This window comes from Hirundo rustica, chromosome 3 (genome assembly GCF_015227805.2).
Source record: "Hirundo rustica isolate bHirRus1 chromosome 3, bHirRus1.pri.v3, whole genome shotgun sequence".
Classification (NCBI taxonomy): Eukaryota; Metazoa; Chordata; class Aves; order Passeriformes; family Hirundinidae; genus Hirundo; species Hirundo rustica.
Window position 1 is genome coordinate 60,872,448 of NC_053452.1, and position 25,539 is coordinate 60,897,986.

At 38.9% G+C, this 25,539-nt stretch overlaps 1 long non-coding RNA gene across 1 annotated transcript; it reads right to left on the bottom strand.

Annotated features, from left to right (window-relative positions):
- Positions 1–21,186: 21,186 nt before the first annotated feature.
- Positions 21,187–24,691, bottom strand: LOC120750569 (uncharacterized). Its single transcript, XR_005700049.2, has 3 exons — positions 24,504–24,691; positions 24,073–24,222; positions 21,187–23,483 (listed from the first exon to the last, which is right to left on the bottom strand). It is a non-coding gene; the product is annotated as an uncharacterized LOC120750569 (long non-coding RNA).
- Between the last annotated feature and the right edge of the window lie 848 nt (positions 24,692–25,539).

The window sequence follows — 25,539 nt, forward strand, 5'->3', positions numbered from 1 at the left end:
TAGAAAGCATTGAAAATACCACATGCATTTAGCAGTGACTGAATCTTTAGGGTTTTGAGGTATCTCCTGGAAGTGGAAGTAGGGACTCAATTTTCCACCTGCCATGAGCTTTCTAAGATGGCTTCAGATTCAGCCAGTTCCCCCACAGGGATAAGCAGGTGACCAGATGGTTTCTACTCAGATAACAGCTTTATTAGGAAGGAGACCTGACAGAAAACTGGCAACGAGCCTCATGTTTTCATGGAAAGCACCAGTTTTGAAAAGAGAGCTTGCTTTAGGTGCTGGTACTGGGGGAAGTGGGCTGGCTGCAAGACAAGGGCTTTTTCTTCACCTCTGTCCAGTTCATCCTCCTTCTTAAGGCACAGCACTTCCCAGCTACAGGGAAATTTCAGGCAAGAGCCTTTCCTTTCCAGAGCGACATAGCCCTGGGCCACAACAGCCTGTGTCATAAGACTGGAGCGCTAAGAAAGGCAGAAGTGGGTTGAAACTATTTTTAAAGCTCTGTGATCCGAAGACGATCTTTGTCTTATACAAGAGAGAACAAGTTTCAAGCTGCTCTGTTTTGCTTTGGGGTACTTTTGCAGTCCTCAGTAGCCCACACTGCACTTCAGGGATTAGAGGGACACGGGGCCGTAGCTGCCACTCATCTCCTTTTCACAGTGAAAGGACTTAACTCCACAGAATAATAATTTAACTCTGATCTCGCCCAGTACAAAAACAGCCAAAGGCACTGCAGGATATGTCCAAAATTACTCCTTAAGTTGCATCAGCTGATTTCTTTATTCACAGCTCCTAAAAAAAGCCACTTCTATATAAACTGAACTTCAGGTTTCCATGTTACTGTCCATCACAGCTGCATTTGCAAGTTTGGGACCTTATTATGAAGGACTTGTGACTAGTTTTAACCTGGATGATAATTTTTGCCCTTGCAACTACCAAGACAACCCCGACTAACTTCCCTTTGGATCCTCCATTTATAACATCAAATTATGAATTCCAAGTACTTGTTCCAGACAAATTGCTTCTTTCCCATAGGGAGAAGAAAAATGCAAAGAGAGAAAATAAAAGCAGTCATTCAGCGCATCTTCAAAAATATTCTACCTTGACTCCACCTTATTCTATGTTTTAATTTTTGTTCTTCCAAGAGAGAAATCTCTTGCCCTTTCAACACATCTTTTCAATTATACATATATCAAAATAATTTAGCATACATTTCTCTAATCTTTGATTAATGCCTTACCTTTCACTTAAATACCTATTAACATGAAACCGTCACATCACACATAATTTTGGTTGAATTCTCATATCACTAAGGTACAAGATTACTGTTAATGAAAACAAGATTAGCATTTGAAGCTTTCAAGAGATGATTGCTGTAGTGTTTGGATTCTCTCCTGACAAGATAGACTCTCTAATTCTTTCAAGTGAGAGAAAAAGCATAATTTCCTTCCAACCAGACTTCTACACTTTCTTAAGTACAGAATCCCAAGTGAAGTTAAGTACAAAATTCGCAAGCCAGGGATTCAGGATTTGGTTGAAAAGTGTGCTCAGGTCACTGTTGGACATTCTGACCAGCACCTGTCTGACATGCTCGCTACCACTACTTTATTATTTCTTCTTTTTTTTTTTTTTTTTTCCCCCAGCTGATATGAATGTTTCCATCAGACTCTTGTCTTCTCTCTGAGTTTTAAAGAGTCTGGGACAGGAATTACTAGTTACAGAAACACAAGCAAAAATACATTTTAACTTCTAAAATTCTTCTTCTTAAACAAGTTTCACCTTCAGTTATGAAGTACCACATACAAATTTCATTCATTCTAAAATGTTCTTTTCAATAAAATTAGTCCTCTATATGCCTTCATAGATTTAGTTACATGCTGTATTGAAAATAAATTTCAAGTGCCAGAATTCTGACTGATGGTGCATTTGTGTTTATAGCTGACACTTTGAAGATCCACTGAAAATCTTAAAGGCAGCCCTGAGACTAGCAGAAAATTACATTCTCTAAGTCCCTGTACCTTTGTTTTCACTTACGCAAAACAACAGCAGCACTGACTTGACAGAGCTACCACGCAAGACTTAAATTCATCAGTATTTTTAAAGTCCTTCAGGACTCCTAAGTGAAGTAGGCTTAAGGAATGCTCTTCTTTTCTTGTCTCTCTCTAACATTCTCTCAGAACTAGAATAATACAGTTTTAATCCTGAAAGACAATTTGTGCGTAGGGTGTTTTTTCACGACCTTATGCCGCATTAGCGCCTTTATCTGGTTCCTCGTGAATCATGTGGTTCACCTGGACACAAAGGTAAGGGTTGACATCACCTGCCCTGGATGTGCAAAAACGAAGGAAGAATTCACAGGGAGCCATGTGGTGCTGCTTCTGGCAGTGCAGGGTCTGCATGAAGGAACTCAGATGCTTTTGCTTTGAATGCAAATTGGGTCAGCTGCCGAAGTTGTCCCCTGATACCACTGCGAGGCTTTGCTACTGCTGCTCCCTCCTGCTGTGTAGATTCATCTCTTTCAGATACCAGTGGGGCAAGACTGCTGTCTCAGACAGAGAAAAGGACATCCTTATCCAACTCTTATCCTTATTCTGATTGCCACTGACCCTGTTTTTTTGCTAAGTGTTAATAAATACTGACCTCTGTTTTCCTTAGGGCAGGGTCCAATATTCATAGCAGTGTGTGCTATCCCTGTGCTTAGCCTAGCTCTGCATAGTTGATTGTGTCATGTATTTACACAGCCTTGCTACTCACCTTCCACTGTTTAATTAAATGAAAATTACCTGGGGTTCAGTTTGTCTTCTGTACAATCTCACTTGCATCTTGCAGTTAAGGAAGACTGCTCTTGTTTGTTGATATTGTCTTTGTGCAGTGCTAATTAGGAAGTCCACTTCACAGAACCGCTACTGTAGTCCTTGGCCTGAATACTCTTGTGCATGTTGCTTACCAAAATAACATGAATTGTTCCGCTGAAACAAAAGCCTAAGTTACACAAGATTATAGTGCATTATTTGGGTTTTTTATAGATTATTAGAAAGGTGTCTCATAGGATTATGACATCACTTAACTCCTCGGTTTGCTCATCTGTACCTCATACCTCATTTTACTAGATTATTAATCAGTGTCCATCTTATATGATCGACTTCTCAGTACTGTCTTAGCAGTATTATTAGAAGCTTTATGCAATGTAAATAAATTGTATGGGTTTTTAAATAGTTCCACATGTATCTTAGACATTTAGTGGCAAAATACATACTATAATAAAAAAATCACCAGTCTAAATTTCACAAAGATTCCACCAGTTTGAAAACTGTAATACTGTCTTTTTCTCCAATATTACATCTGACCTGTGCAGAGTGGGGTTTTAAGGCAACTCCCCTAAACAGCTGAATGGTTAAATAAAGCATAAAGGCAGAGAACAGAAAAAAGCAGTTTGAGGAGAAACTGGGGAAGACGAATGAAGAAAAAAAGGCAATTTAGAAAGCGAACTTCAGTGTAGTTTAACTTTACTTACTCACTTGCTTAAGGGGAAAGAGGTGAAATAAACAATATTATACTCATGTAGACTTTTGTTAAATCAAAAGCCTACATTTAAGGATGTTTATTTTATAAGGTACTCTGTAGCAGAGGAAAAGAGAGAGCTACCATTCCAAAGCATATCATATATCTACGAAATGTATAGAATATCAGTGTGTTAAACACCATCCTTTTAACATAATTTTCTTGGTCTCCTTCCATCAAAGGATCAAAAAGTGTGTTCTAGGTTTTGTTACTCTTACAGTGATAACAGTGCAAGCTTCTCCTTGCAAGGATTCCTAAGATTATTCTTATGACAAATATTCATACAGGGCTCACCAGGACTGAACTGGGGAAGAACTGGATGTGAAAGACACTAGTGGAGATTTATTACGTTTTCAGAAGGATGGTGGATATAGTGGGTATTTACAATGAAGATTAACATCCAGGTATACTGTTTACAAAATATTTTCCACAAGAAATAGGAAGATTTTTTCAGTTTCTAGTCCATTAAAATTCTGAAATGTAATTGTTTTCACAAAACCTGTGTTAACTTCTTATTTGATCTTTTTTTGCACTAGACTTCACTCAGGAAAATGCTATAGTAAACTAGTTTTGTGTTCTTCTAGTCTTGCTTCATGAGTAGAGGGCACCAGCTGCATAAAGCCTAAGGAATAAAGTGTGGCCTAAGATTCACAGAATCTCTAATGTCAGCAGCACTGTTTGAAGTCCTCTCAGCACAGGTGCTTCATCCTTGCCAAACTCCTGGTTCCCAGGCTAAAGTAAAAGTGTCTTGATTTTCCTTACCTTGTGCTGGAAGATTTGTTTCCCAGCAGAGTCTCTCCACACCTGCTGAGGCTCTGCAGGTGTTTCTCTCTGGATTAAAGGCACTGAATCTGGCCTGGAAGGGCCAAATGCCTGAATGTCTGCCAGGAGGTGTGCCACTAGCTGGAGGAGAGACCCACAAGTGCCAGCTCATGCCAGCACCACTTTTGCCTATGAGGCAAAATTTTGGAAGGGTATTGATTTGCCGAGAATTGATGGAAACCTAGTCTCTCAAACAGCTGCTGTAGCAAGTAAGACAGACTTGGTGCTTAATCTGCAAAGACAGGGCTCTTCAAGCCTCAGCTGTTCCTGCCACAAGAGCCCAAAGCACAGCAGATGCCTGCAGGGTGACACGTGTCCTTCACCCTCAAGCAGGATGGCTCTGTGAGAGGGACACACAGCATGGCAGGCACAGATTGGCAGCCTCACTGGGTGTGGGAACTGACAGTGGTCAGAAAACAGATTTGTAGGCTTCAGGCAGCAGCTTGAGGCTGTGGGAAAAGCCAAATATATAGTTTTCCCACTCTGGCCTGGGAAATCATAAGGAGGAACCAAAAATAATCCTTGTAGATATCCTCTTCTTGACACCTGGTGTTTTTCCAGCTTGTTTACTGGTAAAGATATTCAGAAGGGGGTGTTGTTCTAAATGACCAATAATCCTCATTGTACCAAAACACTGGATAAAAGGGCTTGTCTTTCAATAAACCTTTGATGTAATGTCGTCTGAAGGAACCGAAGTTCCAAACATCATTACATGAGCCGTCCCAGATGGTAATGGTAACTGGGCTCTCTCTCCTGCTCCCCCCAAAGGAGGGGAAAGGAAACATGGTGGATTTTGATGTCAAGCCCTCCCTTTGGGGAGAGGTGAGCAGCGAGGGTGTCAAGATGGAAGAAGAACCAGCCCTGTGTGTTTTGGCAGCGACATAAATGGCCAGCACTGGCTCACGTGCCACATTTAAATTGTTTTCTTCCCTGACACACTTCCGACTTCTAGATGTTTTAATTTCCTACAATCTTTACTCAGCCACATGTGGGCAAGTAAACAGATTGTTCTGAATCAGACAGCTGGGCTGATTTATTGCACTGTTTAAAACAAAGCTTGAACATGTTCTTGAATAAACGCAGGGACTGGATGTACCAGTGGATGGAAACAATCTCCCTACAAACTAAAACATCCACAAGTGGCAGCAGCCTGGCCAGCAAGCAGGGTGGTTTGTGAAAGATTGCCTCCTCCCGGGTCAGGACTGTGCCTGACCACATGGCACATGGCAAGGGGGCTGGGAGCAGCCGGCCCCAGGGTGGGAGGTTGTCGGGGGCTTACCCCAACATTGAGGTGGTTTCAGGGTCCTTGCTCCCCTGCGCAGCTCCGAGCTGAGCCGAAGGAAGAGACGGAGTTCTCAGGTTTAGATTTTTCAACGTTGCATACTTCGTTTATGGTTTCTTATCTTACAATTTTCTCGGAGTCCAACAAGATGTTTGCAGCTGCATGGATTCCTCACGTCTCCCCCCGAGCTGGGCTGTCCTTATCTTTTATATTAATTACTACGTATTTCTTGTTTACTATTTCTTTCCAATGTCCATCACTATTACTAAAAAGGTCATCTTTACTCTGACCCAATCCTCACTAACTACTTTGTGCCACGTCAATGCAGCAATGGAGTGAGGGAAGGAGAAAGAGAAGAAGAAGGAGACAACGCCCCAGATTCTCCATCTTGTCCCCATTCACTTCAATGCTAGGAACCTAAAACTACTATTTTCTCATTCTGTGATAAGCTAAACTACTATTTCTCACATTCTTGTGGCCTGTAAACCTTCTCTCAGTGTAGGAAGTTTTTCTCATGGACAGAAATCAAAGCCAGTGTCTCTCTGAGCTCTGGGCTGGGGTCCCAGACCCCCCTGCCCAGGTCCCTGACCCTCCAGGGCAACCAAAGGAATGCCCTGGACTCCAACAGGAGGTGACAGACCCCTTCCCAGCAGGAGGATGCCCAACTCCCTCCTTGCAGCACTGCTGAACATCTCCCAGTAGCCCCAGGCAGAATCAGGTACTGCAGCAGGCCATGGCTCTCCAGGCCATGTGGGGTGGTTTCCAGCTTCCCACATACAAAGCTTGCAGAGGCTGGCTCCTCCTTGCTTTTCCTCCTTGTTCTGCCACATCTCCTTGGCAAGGAAATGAACATTTTCTTGTCTGGAACCTGTGCTATGGACCAGAGCATAAGCAACCTATAACAAGAGATAACATTAACACTTGATAGGCTCGAACTCCCAAGTTCTTATAATAGTTTATGCACCAAATCTAAGGCGAGAGCAAATTAAGAGATTCAGGGGTATGTCCTAAACCACAGAGCAGGTAAAACTGATTCTGAACTTAGGGTCTTCTGGTGGTCAAGGTCACTCAACTGTTTACATAGCCATTCTGTCTTTTCCTGGCATAGGGTACAATCTCAAACACCTTGTGTTTTCATCAATTTTTCTTTCTGCTTGTAAGGCATTTCATGGACCCCATGTCTATGAAATGAAAAGCAGGAGAACCCCATTGTGAACTGGTGTGCAAAATACACATAAGAAATAAGACTGTAGTGGAAACCCAAGGAGGTTATTGTCAGGATCAAGTAATATTTTTTTACTTAGTTTGATTTTTGTTGTCATTTTTGGGCTTACTTTCCTTTACAATTGTCACATCTGAGATTGAGTCTTCTAAAACTTCCCTGAATTTCCACATCATGCTTCATTGAACATTTCTGAGAGGAGCCAAGCAACAAAATTTCAGTTGCATTTCAAATTATCTAATCTCAGGTGAGAGATCTCCTGCTTGTGCTTACCTCTGCACCATGTCCTGACTGCCCCTGATATGAAATGATACTAGGAGAAAAGTCCAGTGGTCTTTCCTGATAGGTAAACTGCACTTTGAAAAACAAGTTTCAGGCTTCCCTTGTATTTATTCATAGGCTAGCAAATCAGAGATTTATAAACCAACTGGGCTGCAATAAAAATATACATGTGTATGTGTAGCTGTTTCTGCAAGGGATGAATCACTGTGGATAAATACCTACACTGACCTAACCCAACAATGTCTGGTAGGAGGACAGCTTAAGGGAAAAAAAAAAAAAAAAGAGCAAGCAAAAAAAAAGGAAACAGGTGGCTTGTTCCAGGCTTGCCAGGAACATTTTGGAGCCTTGAGAACATCCACTCCCCTGCTTGACTGAATGTTGTTTGTCTCATCCACAGAATGATTTCTTCTCTTTCATACAACTTCCCTCTGCTGCCAGCAAACAACCTGCACTCTGCTCATTTTATCTGTTCCCTTGGGGTAGGCCTTACCATTTGATTCTCTACATTTTCTCTTCTTCATGTCAACTCTTCCTGATTTGCAGATGCCAGGTGCTGATAGATGATTACCCTCTCATCTCCATCAACCTCATCCTTCACTCCAGCCACTCCACACTTTTCACTTTGGAGTTGAAAATGCGTTGCTTCTGTGTGGTATACTGATAGTGTTGATGAACACAGATGCTCAGGGTAGTCATGAGCAGATAGATGGTTTTCCTCAGCTCACCTGTCTTCTTTCTTCATCACTGAAAACCAGTACAGCATTTACAGAAGAAATATACTATCTTTTTCTTTAGTATGAGTTCAAAGAGGTCCTGAGGCTTCAGCTAGTCCTCTGATTTTAATAAAAGCAGGAGACTGGTCCTCATTTCTCATCTATGCTTTAGAAATCCCAATCATTCTAAATAGGAGTAATACAGCGAACTACAGCATTGGCATATCTGTTAACACTTTTTTCTTGCTCAGTACAGGGCCACATATTCCCTGAAACACTTATTATTCTTTCTACATTCTTCTATAACTAAAAAACTAAACTGTACTAACCCATGACAGTTCTCCAAGAATTACCTCCATAAAACCTCTACCATACTTCATTAATACATAAATAGTGCTTTCATATCTCTTTGTATGTCTGAAGCATAAACAAACATGCATGCCCCAGACAACATTATACAGTGCAGTCAGTGCATCCAGGTCACAGTAAACCCCAAAAGGTTTGTGCTAGTCATTTCTGCATGTGCAGTATCTGTCCATTTGGGATTTCCAGATGTCTGGAGCCTGGCGAAAGCTACTCCTCCACCAGGGCTTCTGGACATCTGGAAATTCCAGACATCTGGAAATTCCAAACATCTGGAAATTCCTGGGGTGAAAAACAGAACTAATGCAGAAACCAAAATGTATTTGTTCAACTTATCAAGAAACCCTAGACAAGGTGATGATGCTCACTGTAATGAAAAAGAGCATTAAAAAACGTCAGCTATCTCCTGAAAGAAAATATGAGTGCCAAAATCCTCTTTGAACCTCTCAAATCCTGCTTCATATCTCATTTTGCCTTGGGTTTATTACGCTTCCTTTCATTCCATCTAAACAGACACCCTCAGTAACTTCTTTCCTCTCCTCTTCACTGTGAAAACATTTCTGGGTACCATGTTATACTTTCAAGCTCCCATCTTTACTTTTCTCAGTATGTTCAGCACTAGCCCTGTTTTGCTGGCTTTTTCTTCTACATGGCTCCATAACTTATGCTTCTCAAAGGACCTGTGGGCTATTTTTACTGGCACATCACTCCCTGAGTCGTATGTGCACGTAGCTTTACAGTACTGCTATATAAACACTTGATATGAGCTGTGCCTTGCTTCATGAAACTTCAGTCGATTAGGCAACGGTTTCAAAGCAAGACTAGGACTACATTACTCCTAGAGTTATCTTCTAGAGATAATAAACACATTGTGAACTGAGTTCAATTCATTCTAGAAGCAGTGTGGTCAAAGGGAACATTCGTGCTCAGAATATTTGGAATGAGTGAATATGCATGAACACTGTGCTGTTACTGTGGGATGAATCTAAGTCCTGATTAATGGATGTAACTTCCGTGGTCAGAATGATAAATTAGACAGTAAGACTGCAGAGAAAACAATTTTAAAAAATAGGGACACATGGGGAGAACGTTTACATCCTTGAATCATCAGTAGAATAACAGAATGCTGGGTGTGATTTTTGGTCAGATGGCCTGCAGTTAATTTTATATACTTGACCTATAAATTAAAAATTAATCAGGCATATAAAACCAGACAAATAGAAAAAAAAATGTAGCTAGGTAAAATGAAAGCAGTATCAGATTTAGGAAAGTGAGGATCATTTCAGATCACAATCCTGTTAAGACTCACACTTGGAATTAATGCCAGGATCTACATTGCCTGCACTGAATCAGGCAGTTTTTTCAGATAGTGAATTCCACTGCTTATATCTTGGTAAACTGTGATGAAATTTTCTTTTTTGTGAATAGTACTACTACCATGTCCCTAATTCTTGTCAGGAGTTTCCTCTCCTAGACGGTTCTAACCTTTAATATCAATATTATTTCTGGTAGGACCCCATTGTTTTTTCCAGGTTGCTTTTAGTAATCCAATACTTTCAAGGCCAAGGCATTGAGCAAAAACAGCCATACACATTTCAAATAAACTCATTGCATATTCATGTTGGTAAAAGGGACAGTCTGATAACAAATAAGCTCTATAATCAAAACATATTTTAAATTAATCTTAAAGGTGTCTTAATTTTACAAAAACAGATAAAAATCCTTCTGATGCATTACTTGGAGCTATGTTAGTGAACTCCTATAGTTGGTTTTTTTCTCAATGACCAATGTGTGTTTTCAAGCCTTTTTATCATCTTGATAAGTAACATTAGGAAGCAGCTTGAAACTTCAGTTTTACCCCATTTAATAAAAATTAAACCAAACCAGAATTAGATCATGCCAAACCAAAATCAGAATATTCTGGTTCTGCATATGATTTAGGGTTTGCTTATTAATTTTTGGATAATACTGAGTGTATCTATATGTGTATTTAAACTGATTTTAAAACATTTTAAGGCAAAGGACTATACATAAAATGGTCTGTTCCCTGCTTCTGTGTTGTTGGGTTTGGGGCTTTTGTCTTGCGTGGTTGGTTTCTAAATTTTTTTTCACAAAATAGGTCTTAAAGGCCCTCTTTACATTTATGCCCTATGACAACTGTAATACTGGCCTTAAAATGTGTGCTTGATATCTTCAGCAAAAGGTAGCATTGAAATGCAAAATATTTGTATTTATAAATAAACAACATTCATTACAAAACAGGAGTTAAGGTTCAAGTTTTTACAGTATTAAGATGTGACTTTGAGGAAAGTTAATCATTTTACGTAATATAAGATAATGTTTTCTAGCTAATGAGTTAATAAAAATAATGGATTTTAAAGCAGGTTTCAAAAGTATTTTGGATGGTTTGAGATAATGCTTAAAAAGGGCAGAAAAGTCTACATTATACAAGAATACATGTAGTCTATAATTTAATGCATAATATCTGCTCTAACCCAGACATTACCCTACCAGAATCTGACTCATTATTGTATAAAAATGAATACCTCAAAAATCCTAAGCACTCTATGAAATCTGTAAGTAGTATTTACATTTTGAGTGGCAAAATCTTCAGAAAGAAAAATAATTCTCTCCGGATCTTTACTAAATCACACATCTGACCACGTTAGGAAAAGAAAAACAATTGTGCCTGCATAATCTTAGTAAAGACATATGAGCTTCTTTATGCAAGCTCTCATTATTTTAGGACTTGAAAACCTACTTCTCAATCTATAGCTAAAATCCCTTGTCCTTCTAATCTGTATTCACTTGAGAAAGCAGATGGGACTGTTAGAATGAGTAAGACATCATAGAACTCCGAATTCTTTGACAGATTATAACATTTTAAAACTCAGAATGATCTTTCAATGTAACACACAGGTTGCAGAAGTGAAATATATTTTCTATCCATTTCTCAATGAAAAATTGTTCCACATGGAAAGCAATTTTGCTTCCATTTAGAGCAAAAAATAGAGATCAGATGGAAAACAATTTAATTGCTTGTTTGAGAAAGCCCACTTGCCACATTTGGTTGTTAGTTGTAGGGGCAAAGATGAATTTTTAATTGCAATTTTGTAAACTTATAATTTTATTTTCTGTAGATGCCTACAGAACCTATATAATAAAGGAAAAGCTCAATCTGTTTTCTTACAGATGTTAAAATCTACTTGCAAAAACCTTTTCCTGAAGGCCATATCTAGTCTTCAGCCTGCTTCATCCAGTTTGAAATGTTTCCTCCCAAACTGCCTCTCTTCACAGCTCTGTCACATTTGTCTCTGAAAAACATCGTGGGGTCGACAGTGGAAGAACTATTTCTTGTTTTTTGCTCTGTTGAGTGATTTTGATCATGGCATTTGGAAGCAAAATGCTTCTTCTTTCCTCATAATTCTTTTATCTTGTATAATTTCTCAAGTTTTGTCTTTGGATGTGTCTCCATGATGCAGTGCAGAGCCTTGGGAGTATATCCAAGCTTGGGAGTGTATCCAAGCCACCTTGGGCACAAAAGCAGTACACATTAACACAACATCCTGTCTAGGTTAATTAGCCCAGCTGAGAGGATTTGTAAGTGGACTATCACGTTGATGCTCTAGCCCTTATTGCACCAGAATTAGGATGCAGGATATTTCTGAGCAATAATACAGCCTTGTCCTTTGACATCATCAGAGTCAGAAGCTGCAAGGAGACAAACCCTGCAATATCTCAAGCAGCAGAAGAGGAAGAAGCTCTGAGAGACAGAAGACTTGCGTACAGACCCCCTTCATCTGCCTTGCCTGTTGCGTCCACTGCCACAATTTGTTCCTGGCAAAGGCTAATGAGAACTAAAGGTAGCTGTCTGAGAGGGGTACAGGAAGAAAAAGAGTGTGCTCACAACACTTGGCTGGGATTATGAAAATCACATCACAGAATGACAGAATATGCTGAGTTGTAAGGCACCCACAAGGACCATCGAGTTCAACTCCTGGCCTTGTACAGCACCATCCCCAGGAGTCACACCATGTGCCTGAGAGCATTGTCCAAACATAACCCAAACTCTGTCAGGCTTGGAGCTGTGACCACTTCCCTGGGGAGCCTGTTCCATTGCCCGACCACCCTCCGGGTGAGGAGCCGTTTCCTGATATCCCACCTAAACCACCCCTGACACAACTGCAGGCCATTCCCTCAAATCTTATAATCTGTGAAAAATATCAGTATCAGAAACCATTCACATTTTTTCAGAGATCATCTTTGAAGGATGCTTTTGAGTACAACAAATTCAAGACTTGTTCCTAATGGTGACTGCAATGATTGTGTTGCTCTTGAAATCAAACAGTTCCAGGATGCACCCACTTCTTTTGAGGGGTTACTCTTTTGGCTTATCTAGCTCATGCTATTCCAAGAAGAAAAGAAAATGAACAAGACTTTTACGGTACCTTGAAGTTCTCTCATTACCTTTACTGAGTACCAGATTGTCTTTCTTCAACCTTGTACAGCACAAGATGTTTCTCTTCCCTTGTTTCACTGAAAAAGGTTGTTGGCCACTCACAGAGATGAACACTGCTCTTAAGTCAGCTTGTATTTTTGCTATATTATGTACTTTTTTAAAGCCACATCTAATGTTAGCTGTGTGATGAGAAGTTATCTGTCCTCAGGAAGAAAGCAGTGTTCGTGAGAGAGCCATTTTTCAGAATTCACCTCACTAAGACACCTATTAGTACTAAAGTGCCTGGACTGTAAAAAGTGAAGCAAACAGACACAATAAAAAGATAGGAAAGTGCTTGCTGAATTTTATGCTGATGTTTCCTTTCTTGACACTTAGAGCAGTGTAATTACCCTGTTGCTTAGAAAATGACAGGGAGCTTGACTCACACTTTTTAAGTAAAATATTCTCTTTGACTTGTCTAAAACTTATTTGGGTGTAAACATAATTTTTTTACGCCTGATTTCAATATACAATGCTTTAAAAATTGTGAACAATCTGATTTCAATCTGGAAGAAATTAAAAGTTAAAAAATTCACCAAGAAAAGACAGGAACTTTGTTCAATCTTTTAAAATAGTCTTACACTCTGTAATGGCTGATAGGATAAACTCATGCAGCTGAAAATAGCCTTCAGACTCAGATTCATAATGTGCCTATACTATTATGAATGTCTATAAATGAAACTAATTCAATTGTTTCAATTTGTTCTGCGGAACAAGAAATGGAATAATAAAAAGAAAATATTCAAGTTATGTGAAAATCTTGTGTGCAGGATTTGTTCCTGTAACATAATTGGTCTAATGGATAAAGCTAAGGAAGTGCATCTTTGCTGATGATAGATTGAAAACAGAAATTTCCTTTCACACAAACATCTGTATGTACTGCTCCAATTCAAGACTTCAAACAACTGCAAAAGGAATTGCTTTATAATAAAAACCCAGTTTGTTCCTCATTAGGTTGTTGGGATACTCAAGAGCTGTAATGGTGCTTTTGCAGCAAAGATAGGAAATTAAATAAAGTATGGTGATGTTTATACTGCTGGTACAGCTATTAAATAAACCTCCATTTGCAGTAAGGACACTATAAATTTTACTTAAGATAGAATTTAATTAATGGAAATCTTGTTAATTACCACTAGGACTTTATTTGTCTTTATTTGTCTTATAGCATTTCTTCTTAAACAAGTTACAAGAGCTGTACCTTTCAGTGGCATGGGCTGGATCGGAATTGTTATGCAGTGGGCATGTATAAACTGCAATTTTGTTTGCATCAAAATTATATCTGGCAAGAACTTGGTTTGAGGCTGACCAGGAACTTAGAAATAACATCATGAGCAACCCATGGTTCTCTGTTCCAATGACCTGATCAGGTCAAATCAAGACCAGACAAGCAGGACCATGCAAGATGAGCCACTTACTTTGCCATATTATAGGCAACTGCAAGTCCTGATTTGTTTAATTGCCTGGGATCAGACCTGGTGTGTCCTGGGAAGAACTCAGAGCATTAATCTGGGCTTCAAAACCTTATAATAGATACTGTTTAGGAAAATTTACCTGTTAAATATTTCCTGTAGCTCCCAGAAGTGTTTTCAAAATTGGCTTGCAGTAATAGTGTAGCTGTGAAATACTGTCCAGAGGGTGAGTCAGCAGCATATGCATTTACAGATAATTTTTGAATGAACACAGCTGTATTGCTTAATGGTTCATTGCTACAGTAGTTCAAACTTTTGTGTGGATTAATTACATGAACTTAAGATGAAGGCAAATGCCTTGCATTATAAATGGATTTGTTATGAGAACAATTTAGCAAAATAATTAAAAAAAAAAAAAAAAGGCTTTAGAAGTTTTCTTCAAGGTGTTTAAATATTTAGCCATCATTTATTTTAAACTCTGGTGCAAATCTTTGTCATCTGTATATATATATCCAGTCTTTTGTAGATTTGACACAGAACAAAATATCCTCTATAAATAAAGGATAAGAACAAGCAAGATACCTTACATTGCTGGTGGGTGGGCAACAGCACCACTGCCTGCTGCTGGTCTTGAGCATCATGAGATTCTTGTAGCTGAGCAAGACAGCAGTTCTAGCTATGTGAATGAAACAAGTCATGGAAAATCTGGGCTCTGAAAGCAGATGTCTCTACTAAATGCTTGTAACACAGTTGTCCTGGCTGGAGTCTTACTGTTTAGTGAAAGTAAAGATGGACATGACATTCCAGATGCTTGGAAAAGTGGATATAGAGTCAGAAATGTTCTCAGGGAGCCTTCAGCAGAGCTGAAGTTTGTTTGTGGAGGGGAAGCTTTGTGTTCAATAGTGGTATAACCACTTTTGTCACCATTGGGTGACAAGGGCTAGCAGCAGGGCAGTAGGTGTGATGTGCAAATAAGTGTTTTACGAAACTAAGGAAGGGAGATGTAGCAGGAATGCACTATAGTAGGTTAGGGGAAAGGAAGATGAAGAGGACTGTAGTGGTTATAGAGAAAAGTAGAGAGGGAGGAAAGAGAAAAAAAGAAGAATATGATGAGAAAGAAGAAAACACCAAAAATAGGGAGAGAGACATTTTCATTTCATTTGATGCAATATAGAATAAGACAATTCGTGTTGTTTGCTATTTATTTACCCACACTCTGTCTCCATTACCTGAATCAATGTAATTTGTTGCTCAGATTTTCAAAAGGATCTTTGACATATAGTTCACCAGGGATTATTCTGACTCTGATCAATTGAGAAAAAAAATACACTATTTTTTGTGGGCTGCTTGAAATAGCTTTCATAGACCATGTGTTGGCTGTATGACTAAGTGGGATATACCCAAGGGAAGAAACTGGAAAAGGCAGCAAAGAACTGAAATGAAACAGGTGAACAGATAGATTAGTTTTGGGGAGGCTGCACAGGAAAAAACAGCTGGTGTGTTTCTTCTTAATCCAAGATGATTCCTGAAACATATCAGCATTAGAAGATTAACAAAGATACTAGCCAGCCTGCCGATCTAGCTCTGCTCAGGAGTGAAATCCCTCATCAAAACGTAACATTTAGAAAAGCTCCTAGAATTTATCTTCTGTCTCTAACATTTGGACACTGATTAAACAGGATCATCAGATGGGATCATCAGTGTCTGGTTATATAGAGCAGCATTTTACAAAATTAAATCACTTCTATTCACAACAGATGAACTTGTGATGCTGGCTGCCCAAATGAGCACTACTGAAGAGCCTAGGACAGACATATGGGCTCCAGCAGCTATATCTGAAATATGTCAAAAAGATAATATGCATCTTGAAATATAGTTTATTTTACTAATTATGTCTAAAACACAACAGTTATTGCATGGGTGCGTAAGAAATTATTGTTAAGATTGTTTTTTAATAACGTATGTCAGAGGGTTTGGGGGAAGCATATATCTCCTGTCGGTGTTTCAGACCAGAAGCCTCAGTGCAGATCCAACTGTCATAGAATGATTTCTCTTCCCACCTGCCATCTGTTTGATGTTTTGAAATGGTCACTCTGTGTGCATGTGTGTGCACAGGTGTGGAACAATTTTTGGGTCACACCCTTACCTTATTGGCTTCAGTCAGAGACTTTATTGTACATCTGTGACAAGCAGCTGAAGGTGGAGGAGAGTTAACTTGTTCTGGGAATCATTTGGAATCAGCTTTGTTTCACAGGTCTCTCATAGCACTTTTTAAAAAATATGTTTTCTTTTTTCTTTTTACTTTTCTCCTTTTAATTCAATTTTTCATGGATGAATGGAAGAAGAAAAGGTCTTACTATGAATAAATAAAGTCTCCAGTTGCTACATGGTGCAAATTTTACATTTTTAAGTTTTTGCGTGGGTTCCCAGAAACTGCAGCCTACTCTCAAACCTTCTCCTTGCATGACTCCTTCACAGTTATGGATGACATGAGCACAGGCTTCCCGTGCCTCTGATGCGAGTGCCCATGGGTAGTGTGAATAGCCTTGACTTAGAATTTCCTTCTGGAAGGGCTTAAGTATTTTCCTTAGGATTTCACGCCCACATATCTGTGCCTGGAATTTGACAGACAACTTGTTGCACATTCAAATGTTCAGTGTAATTAATTCAGCCCACAGTTTGTACTGTACCACATTTCTGTACATCCAGGCACAGAGGACTACAGATACAAGTACCATTTTATGTGTAGAAAAGATATACCAGATTATGTTTGTACAGAAATGTATTGCTGAGTATGAAAACCACGGAATTCAATGTCACCTCTTCTGCTCCCCTATGCCCTTGGGAATTTATCTGATAATGTGGCACAGGTTGAACCAGGACTAGTTCTATTATTCATGTGACTAACTGGAACAGATGGGAAAACAAAAGACCTTTTGCATTTTATTTTAACTTTGTGTTGAAAAAAAAAGAAGCTGAAAATTATCCAAAAAATTAACACTGCTCAGTATGAGTTTTCATTCCAGTGTTTTGTTTTCCAGCTTAAATTCCAAAGTCTTCTTGAGAAGCACAGACTGGCAAATGCCTTGGCTCATTTTTAGCAAGACGTGATTGGCCCTTGCATTTGAGATCAGCACACATGATCTTTAAATAAAGTTCATGAACTTTATTACATCCTGTCTTTAAAACCTGATTTCAAGGAGTGAGCAAAATAGTAAATTTGAGCACCTGATCCTCTGCATTTGTGCATATTTAAGTGGTTTTACGGAAGTTTTCATTCACTGTGTGACTAAAAGGATGTTTAAGCCACACCCCAGTGAATAATTAGATTTTTATAGCATATTGAGCTATATAGCATTTCAGTTAGATGTAAGTAACATAAGTAATTACATTACATTACATAAGTAATGCTATATATAGCATTTCAGTTAGATATAAGTAACATTTTCATAAAAGATCTTCAGAGAAAAGCCAAAGCCTGAGCTGAAACCCACATTTTTTGTGCTTATCTTGACAGATGTGGATGTGCACAGTAATTGACCAAAACTTTTGTACAACATAAATCTCAGTGAAAGCAATAATTTCTATGTGCCTCTATACTTCTGATGTTTCCTAGTATATGTGTCTTATGTGCATATATTATTTTTGTCTTAAGCACTTCTTAGGTGTTGATCTTTAATGAGTATTGTTTGCCCAATAATTTACACACGTAAGACAACAAAGGGTTCAGTCAGGGTATTTAATGTCCTTGAAACAAAACAGGTGAAGTTCAAAAAATTACAGTTTTATTACTTGGCATTTGTGCATGCAGGAATTATTTCAGTCCTTCCTCTTCCTCCCCCTCTATTCTTGGCTTATTTCTGTACAGTACTGTGAGTGTTAAGTGACTATTGTAATATAAATCCCCTTCTCAGCACTGCCAAAGGAATTTTCCAGCTAAATGCTACATAACCAGCATATGTGAAGTGTAATGAACCCATCTGTGGGCGTAAGTCTGTTCAGTGTAGCCTAATATTGTCACCTAGATTGCACTTGGGCATGTATCACTTGTACGAGAGCTAGCAAGTAGCTCCAAATATTTGCTGAAGAGACGTTAAATGACTTTCTCATAGCAAATTTTAGCAAACTGTTACTGATTTGCAGTGTATGCAAGTTTACCTGTCGTTAATTCTTTTCAGAAGAGGAAAACACTCTGTGTTCTATTAGAGTGCAGTTGGATAAGCCCTAATTTATGACTTAGGAAAAAAAGATTAGCCCACATTATAATGCACAAGTCTAAATTCCACTCAATTATGCTGATATAGAGCCACTGTAATTCCATTAGTCAATGAATTTTTTCTAAATTAATGTTGAAGTGACTAAAATTCAAGTGCTTCCCGTAATTTTGGTTGTCATCTTGAAGGAGAATGCAGAGTCTCTTGGTCTTTTTCTTTCTCCTCAGACAGTTTTTAAAGAGTGACTGAGGGAACGATAGGCAAAGATGAATGGTACATTTCTACAGAGATTTTTATTCTAAGAAGGAGAACTTTTAGATCTCTGTATATGAATGTGGAAATACTGCATTTCTACATTCTTTTGACACAGAACAGCCAAAAGTCATGGACCAATCATCTTGCTCTGCAAAAGAGACCTGAGCAGAGCACTGCAGACACACTTGCAAGGCTGAGAGTGTTCCCAGAACCCTGTCAACTCACTCAGCTGTTTCCCACTTGTAAATGCATATGCTTGGCCTTTCCCAGGTGCAATTATGCAGTATCATCACTGCTGTTTTTCACACGTACCTAAAGCTGACCTGGTACCAAGAGCTGCTGATGACCTGCGTTTTCCAGACACTCATACATTAGTTAAATGTTTGCCACATTTTTCTAAAGAAAAGCTTCCTTCAGCTTCCTTTTTTTTTTTTTTTTCCTTTTTTTCTTCCTCCTAAATCAATTACAAGCAATAAAAAATAGGTGAGATTTTGATTGTGTTTCCTTTATGATGAATAATTCCTTCAGTAAGACAAGAGATTTAGTCCTGAAAACCTGAAAATTATTGTAATACACAGAAATGTTATATTGCCTTTATTATGAAGAGTTAAATGATATTCTACTGCCTAAGGAGAAGAATTTGAAAAATGGGGAAATACTTCTAAGAATATTTTAAATTTAATTATCCTTTAAATATGTATTTTATCAAAGTTTATCTGTTTGGATGGACTTTTTCAATATGCTTCTTTTTCAGACATGCTTCTGCAGTCTATACCAAAGAGCGTATGTGCACATTTTAGAACTCTCAAGAGCTTTTGCTATATAGTCAGTACAGTTGGAACAACCTTAGTGTCATGCTTGAAGCTACATGTTTCAGTCTTTCTGTTATACATTTTTTGAGGAAAGAAGGAGCCTTTAGAAGAGATTTTTACAGCATATCTAAATTACATCAAATAAATGCTCAGACTGGCTGCTTTCTTCATGGCAATCATGCATTACTTTATCAGGCAGTCATATGAATTTTAACTTCCATTGTTCACTTGTTCACAGTTTTCTGAGATGAGCTCATTTGGAGTTGACTTTAGAAGTACAATCACATCAAATTGCTTTGAAAAGTCTGGTCAAAACTTTATGAAATGATTATTGCTGCGAAAACTTGAGGGCAATCAGTTCGGTTGCTCTTCCATTCCCTGTGTGCCGTGAAAGAGAGAAATCTGATTGCCTTACAACCAGAACCACTGGGTCAGATGCTGTCACTGTGAGAATCAAGCATAGGTGTAACACACTTCAAATGGTGAGACTGTGTGTCAGTTCTTGAAATGGATGGACTTCCACATTTTTCATGGAAATAGAAGAATGATATCAGCTACCTCCATCTCCTTATGGAGACTGCATATGGACCTATGTGCACTGATGCTCACACAGCTTTCCTCCTTCATGGAAAGAGGGTACATTTAGAAGTATAGCCAAAAGGAATACATAGGTGCTTCAGTGAGCTCATTTATTCAGCTTTCCTAGACTGATCTTTAAAACATGCTTCATCCTCACCTTGAGAGGTCTGACATTTGTTAAGAGTTCTTTCCTTCTACTGTCTTTAATTGAAAACCTTTCCAATTTTGAGTGCACTGATACTGATGAAAAGATTCTGAAACCTAAAGTTCAAACTAAAACTAGGAATGGCATTAAAAATTCATTCTCTATAAAAAATTGTACCACTTCAGTTCTATCCATTTTGATCAGATGCTTATTTCTGCAAGCTTGGGATTTTTTTAGTAAATTCTTCCTGTTTTGGTTTTAGAATGGTAAAATGGCATGTTGTTGAGCTTCAAAGATATGCAGCTGTGCCTGTACACAGACCAGACATTTTGTAGGTAAGAAAATGTGGCCTAAGTAGTGATTGGGAAGATATTTATAATATGCAGAATCAGTTACAGGCATTGGAACTCGCTCCTTTTAACTCAGCATGTTTTCTCTGTTAGTAAATGTGATTCTTCCTAGAACTCCTGGCTCGGTTTGTTCCAGAATGTAAACTAAGTTGGTAATGGGCCAGTGGTCATTCTGCTTGCTGACATGGAGCACAGCTGTATTTTCCCAAAGAAGCTGTTGTCACTGATTCAGAATGGCATTCACCTGACATCTCCACCTTAGGAGTTCATGTTTCTAATCATGTTCTGAAATTAACATTGCAGCAATGCAAAGGGATAGTCCCAGATTCAGACTACTTTTCAAGCAGAAAATTGATAGATTTCTTAGGGAGTTTTAAGGCTTTTGACCCCTTCTAAACATGCAATTAGTGTTTCATTGTTGCATCATTAGAATCTCTTATTTGAGCTTCTTCTGCGATGTCATCTTCCACGTGAAAGAAAGAACCGCAAAAAAAAAAAAAAAAAAAAAAAAAAAAAAAAGAAGTGGAAGTAGGGGGTTTGATTTTTATTTGTGAAACATTCAAGTTTTGATTTATTTACATTTTACTTTTCTATCTGAATATAATTTTTCAAACAGTTAAAAGAGCAATATTATACTACATGCTTAAGCATGAAAGCTGCTTTTTTAGGAAATAAAATGGTCCTAACTTATTACTGATGCCAAATCAAATCCATTGACAGATTACCTATGGAAACAGCAGAAGGAAAATTTTTGTTTTCAATCATTAGGTAACAGGATTTACATTCATTTTAGCCATTATGACCAGGTGAAATAGAACAACACTGCAGAATTTTCTGTCTTCATCATGTGAAATCAGGGCAAAGTTATGGCCACATACAGCTGTGGTAACAGAAGGAAAGCATATGTTTCATACCAAAGTATAATGCCTTCACTACTACACAAGTTGCAATTACAGAGAAGTTACTCTGATAATCTGTTTGTGCCAGTAATTTCCTAAAGCATTAGAGAAGGGATTAAGTGAGAAAAGACAGAAATGCACCCTCATTCCTTCTCCATCTTTTTTTCTTGAACTCCTATTAAAAATTCATTACGAAGCAAAGCATGGACTGGGGGATGCAGAAAACCCACCAGGGATTGTATTTTCCATACTGAACTGTACCACTCCTAATCTCTTCACAGCCTGTAGGACTCTGGTGATTGATAAACCTTCACCGATATCAGTCAGTGTTGTTTAATGGGGCATAGAGCTGACCCAGTGATCTGAGAAGCTCTCCCTCTGCAGTTTCCAGCTGGGAAGAAATTCTTGTCAACCTCAAGCTACTATGACAGTTTGCAGTTTAATTTCATTTGGACTGTTGTCACACCACATTAGCTCTCTGAACATTTCTGATGGTAGCAAAAAAGAGATTTGTGGCATAGAAATAACATAGAAGATATGAATTTTCTGTTATTCAGTGACTCAGGTATAATCATTGTATTAAAAAAATAATTCCCCCAAATTGCCTAATTGGGTAGCTTTAAACCCCCAAATCATGCTTTTAAAGTGCAGGTCTTTCTGCAAGAGACAGTGGGTGATATGATTGCCAGTAGCTACCTTGGTCTGAACCCAGCTGTGGTGGTGGGAAAAGTGGAAGGGCCACCCGTCCCTCGTTCACTCAGCTCTGCTCCTTTATGGGAAATTACTGTCCATCAGACTTAGTGGCTGGATTGCTTGTTTTCTTCTTGCTGTGTGAACTGCTTCTTGTGGAAACTGCACCTTTATTTCCTCCAATCAAAACGAATTCACTTAAACAGCTCACAGAGTAACCATTACTGACCTGGTTCTTGTTTGTGCAGTTAACACATGAAACTCAGGTCTGAGGAGACCACAATTCCTGTGGTCAGGATCAGTCAGGTGTAGCAAGAAGGAGTGAGAGAAAAAACTCCCTGTGATAGAGCCTGTCCCTGTCTGCATCAGCAACCGATTCTTGTTGGGAGAGAGAAATCTGTGTTCATCCTGCTAGTATACTCTGAAGAAAAGAAATAAACCAAAAATTTTCTAAAATGTCACTGAAATCAGCAAGATCTACATATGCAACAACTTGGATGAGGAAGAACATGCTGTTTTCAGATGAGGGTATACCCCTTTTTTGCACTTTAACAAGACGCTATTACTTATGATCAGGGGTTTTGCTCAGCTTTTCCATGGAACGGAGTGTTTAGCTGAATCTCACTCTTTGCAGTATAAGACTGGAATGAAAATATCATCACCTTCCAAACACAGTATTTCACCACTTCTTTTTTCCTGTGAAGCTGCCTCCCCCTGTTCTGGCACTTTTCTACTAGTGAAATCATTTTTGTTCTATTCCAAAAGCATTGATGCAATAGGGCAATTGGAAACATACAGGGCAAGTGGCATTTCCCTCACTGAACCCTTTCTTAATATGCCTGTTGTTTTCTTCCATCATCCTAAAATACTAAGGAGGGTCTGTTTCGGGGTAGAGCCTGTCTCAGTGTCATTTAATATTCTGCAAAAGGTCTTTTTAAACTACCATCTTTAAAAACCGGATAATTTTCTCAATTTCTTGACATACCTTATGATGCCATGTCCTTCATGTCAGACTTATAGTCATGGTTTACTGTCTTCCTTTTTATTTTACTTCATTTCTTTTCAAGTATCTTCTTCAAGAGTCATTACATTGCAAGTACTTAAATTCAAGATATACTGCCCAAACAAGATCTTTGCTCTGCAAAAGTACTGCTGCGGATTTCAAAGCCTCAGTTTGCATTAAAGGCAATTTTTCAGACGTCCATTTTTGTCTCCAAAGTCATCAGATGAAATAATTTGTTAGAATTTGCTTGAGACTCCCAATTGCTTGTTCCCCTTTCCAGCTCTGCCTGTAGCTCTGCTTGTTTCACCATGTTACTCCAGGTTGACACCTCAGGCTCAAGTGAATTAAATAGGAGATATTTTTCCATGTATAAAGCCATACATGCTGAAAAAAAGATGGTAGGCATTACAGTGTGGCTAGTCAAGGTTACAAAATGCTCGTTACTGTAAAATGTCTGCCTGCATCCTAAGGGAAAAGTACAGGAAGATATTCAGAGGTGTAGTAACCAGAGGATGTTCATAGCTAGACCTTCTTTTTGCTATGTTTGTGTAGAAAACCACAACTAGAACTTACAGCTTGAAAGTTCTGAGCTGCATAAATCCTGGTCCACAGATTAGCCTCAGCTGGGTTCCCAAAAAAAAAAAAAAAAAAAAAAAAAAAAAAAAACAAAACACCACCACAAAAAAACAACTCAGCTCTGATTCAAAATTTCTAATAAAAAAGGAGAGGTTCTGGATACTGAAGCCAGCATCAGGGAGACAGGAATGGTAAATTGTAGCTCTTAATCTGACGAAGAGCTGTTGCATAAAATGAGTTTCACAAGGCAAGCCTGGCCCCCAAAACTAGTTTTGGACAGGACATAAATGCCATAGAAAGAAATGACTTCTGATGATAAATGTATTCTGTTTCTCTATTGTGTTCTGCTGTCAGCAATGCCAGTTGGGGGCCCAGCCCAGTCCTGCACTGCCCAAACCTGCTGGATATTGACTTCAGCCCTCTTGTTTCTCCAGGTAGTGTTCCTGCACAGAGTAGAGGGTCTCTTCCTGCATCCATGCATCAGGAGTCCGGAAATATTGCTCAGTTTGAAAATTCCTTGCCTTTGAGAGGAGGAAGGAAGAGTTTCCTAGCAAAAAAATCCACAGAATCAGATCTCAGCTCTGCAACTGCCAGCTCCCAGATCCCGGCAGTGGGAGAGCAGAGGGGATGAGAAGTAAAAGACACCCTCTAAACCATGACTCACATAAACCTACAAGTGCTGCAGTACCTGGTGATGTTATGACATGATAGATTTGTTTTCAATTTCATTGCTGTCATATCCAATTAGGTTTGATCCAAATTAAATCTAGTTATGCAGAAGAAGGATTTAAATTTATTTCTCTAGTGTAGATAAAAGCTATTACCTACCCGCTACAGAACACAGGAAGAATGGCACTGAATCCATCACCAGGTGCTCTGTCATTTAATCCCAGATGTAGGTCATCCCTGACAGTGAATCTTGAGGGGAATAGAAATCTCCCAGTCTTGGAAAAACAGTGCTAAGTCTGTTCCCCTCTTGCCAATACTTTTCCTTGGTTAGCTAATGATGTTCTTTGCTCTGTTTGTGATGGGCCAGGCACTAAATGGCAGAGTATTTAAAAAGCAGATGCTACAAATTACATCCTTAATCCTCCTAGGAAACTAATTCCCATGCCCAGGTCTTGGAAGATGAGATAACTACTCCCTCCCACCTTGCATGGGTATTAAAGAAATACATTCAGGTCTAAGAGGCACGCAGGTACCATAGTGAGGAGAAATGCAGCCTACAGAGGATAATTCCACCTTCAGATGAGGCTATGGAGTGCAATAAATGACATTTGGTGAGCTGCATGCTGAAAAACAGGAAGAAAGCAAATATTAAATAGCTGCTAGCTGCATGAGAATCTTGAGCTGAATGAGAGGAAGGTTAGAAAAAAAAGGTACATCATAAAAGTGTGTCATAGTTTGTAGGCATACAGTGAAATAATTAAGTCTTCCCCTAAATGTCAAATGCTTGCTTTTTTAAATTCTAAATTTTGTTCTGCTATGTATGGTGTTCTTCTTTGAAAATGAAATCATGTATTTCCCGAGAGAGTTTTTCCTCGCTTTCTTAAGAAAACTTTCTCATGTAAAATTAAACCTGAAGAGTGTCCTTTCGAAGGGATAGGCAGATTTTTTTTCATTCTCTTTTTCTCTTTGTGTGCCACCTTTCTCCAGAGCAGACCTGCACGGACAGGTCCCTGCTGGAGTTCTGTGGTTCACGCTGTGCTCACTGGGATCACCAGGCTGCTCTATCCCCTACACCTGGTACCTGCCCATAATTTGTCTGATGTGCAGCCAGCAATCTGGGCACACCCCATGTTCCTGCGGGGTGGCTTCTCCATTGTCCCCCTGCAGGGGTGTGCAGAGCCCAGCTGTCTCTGGT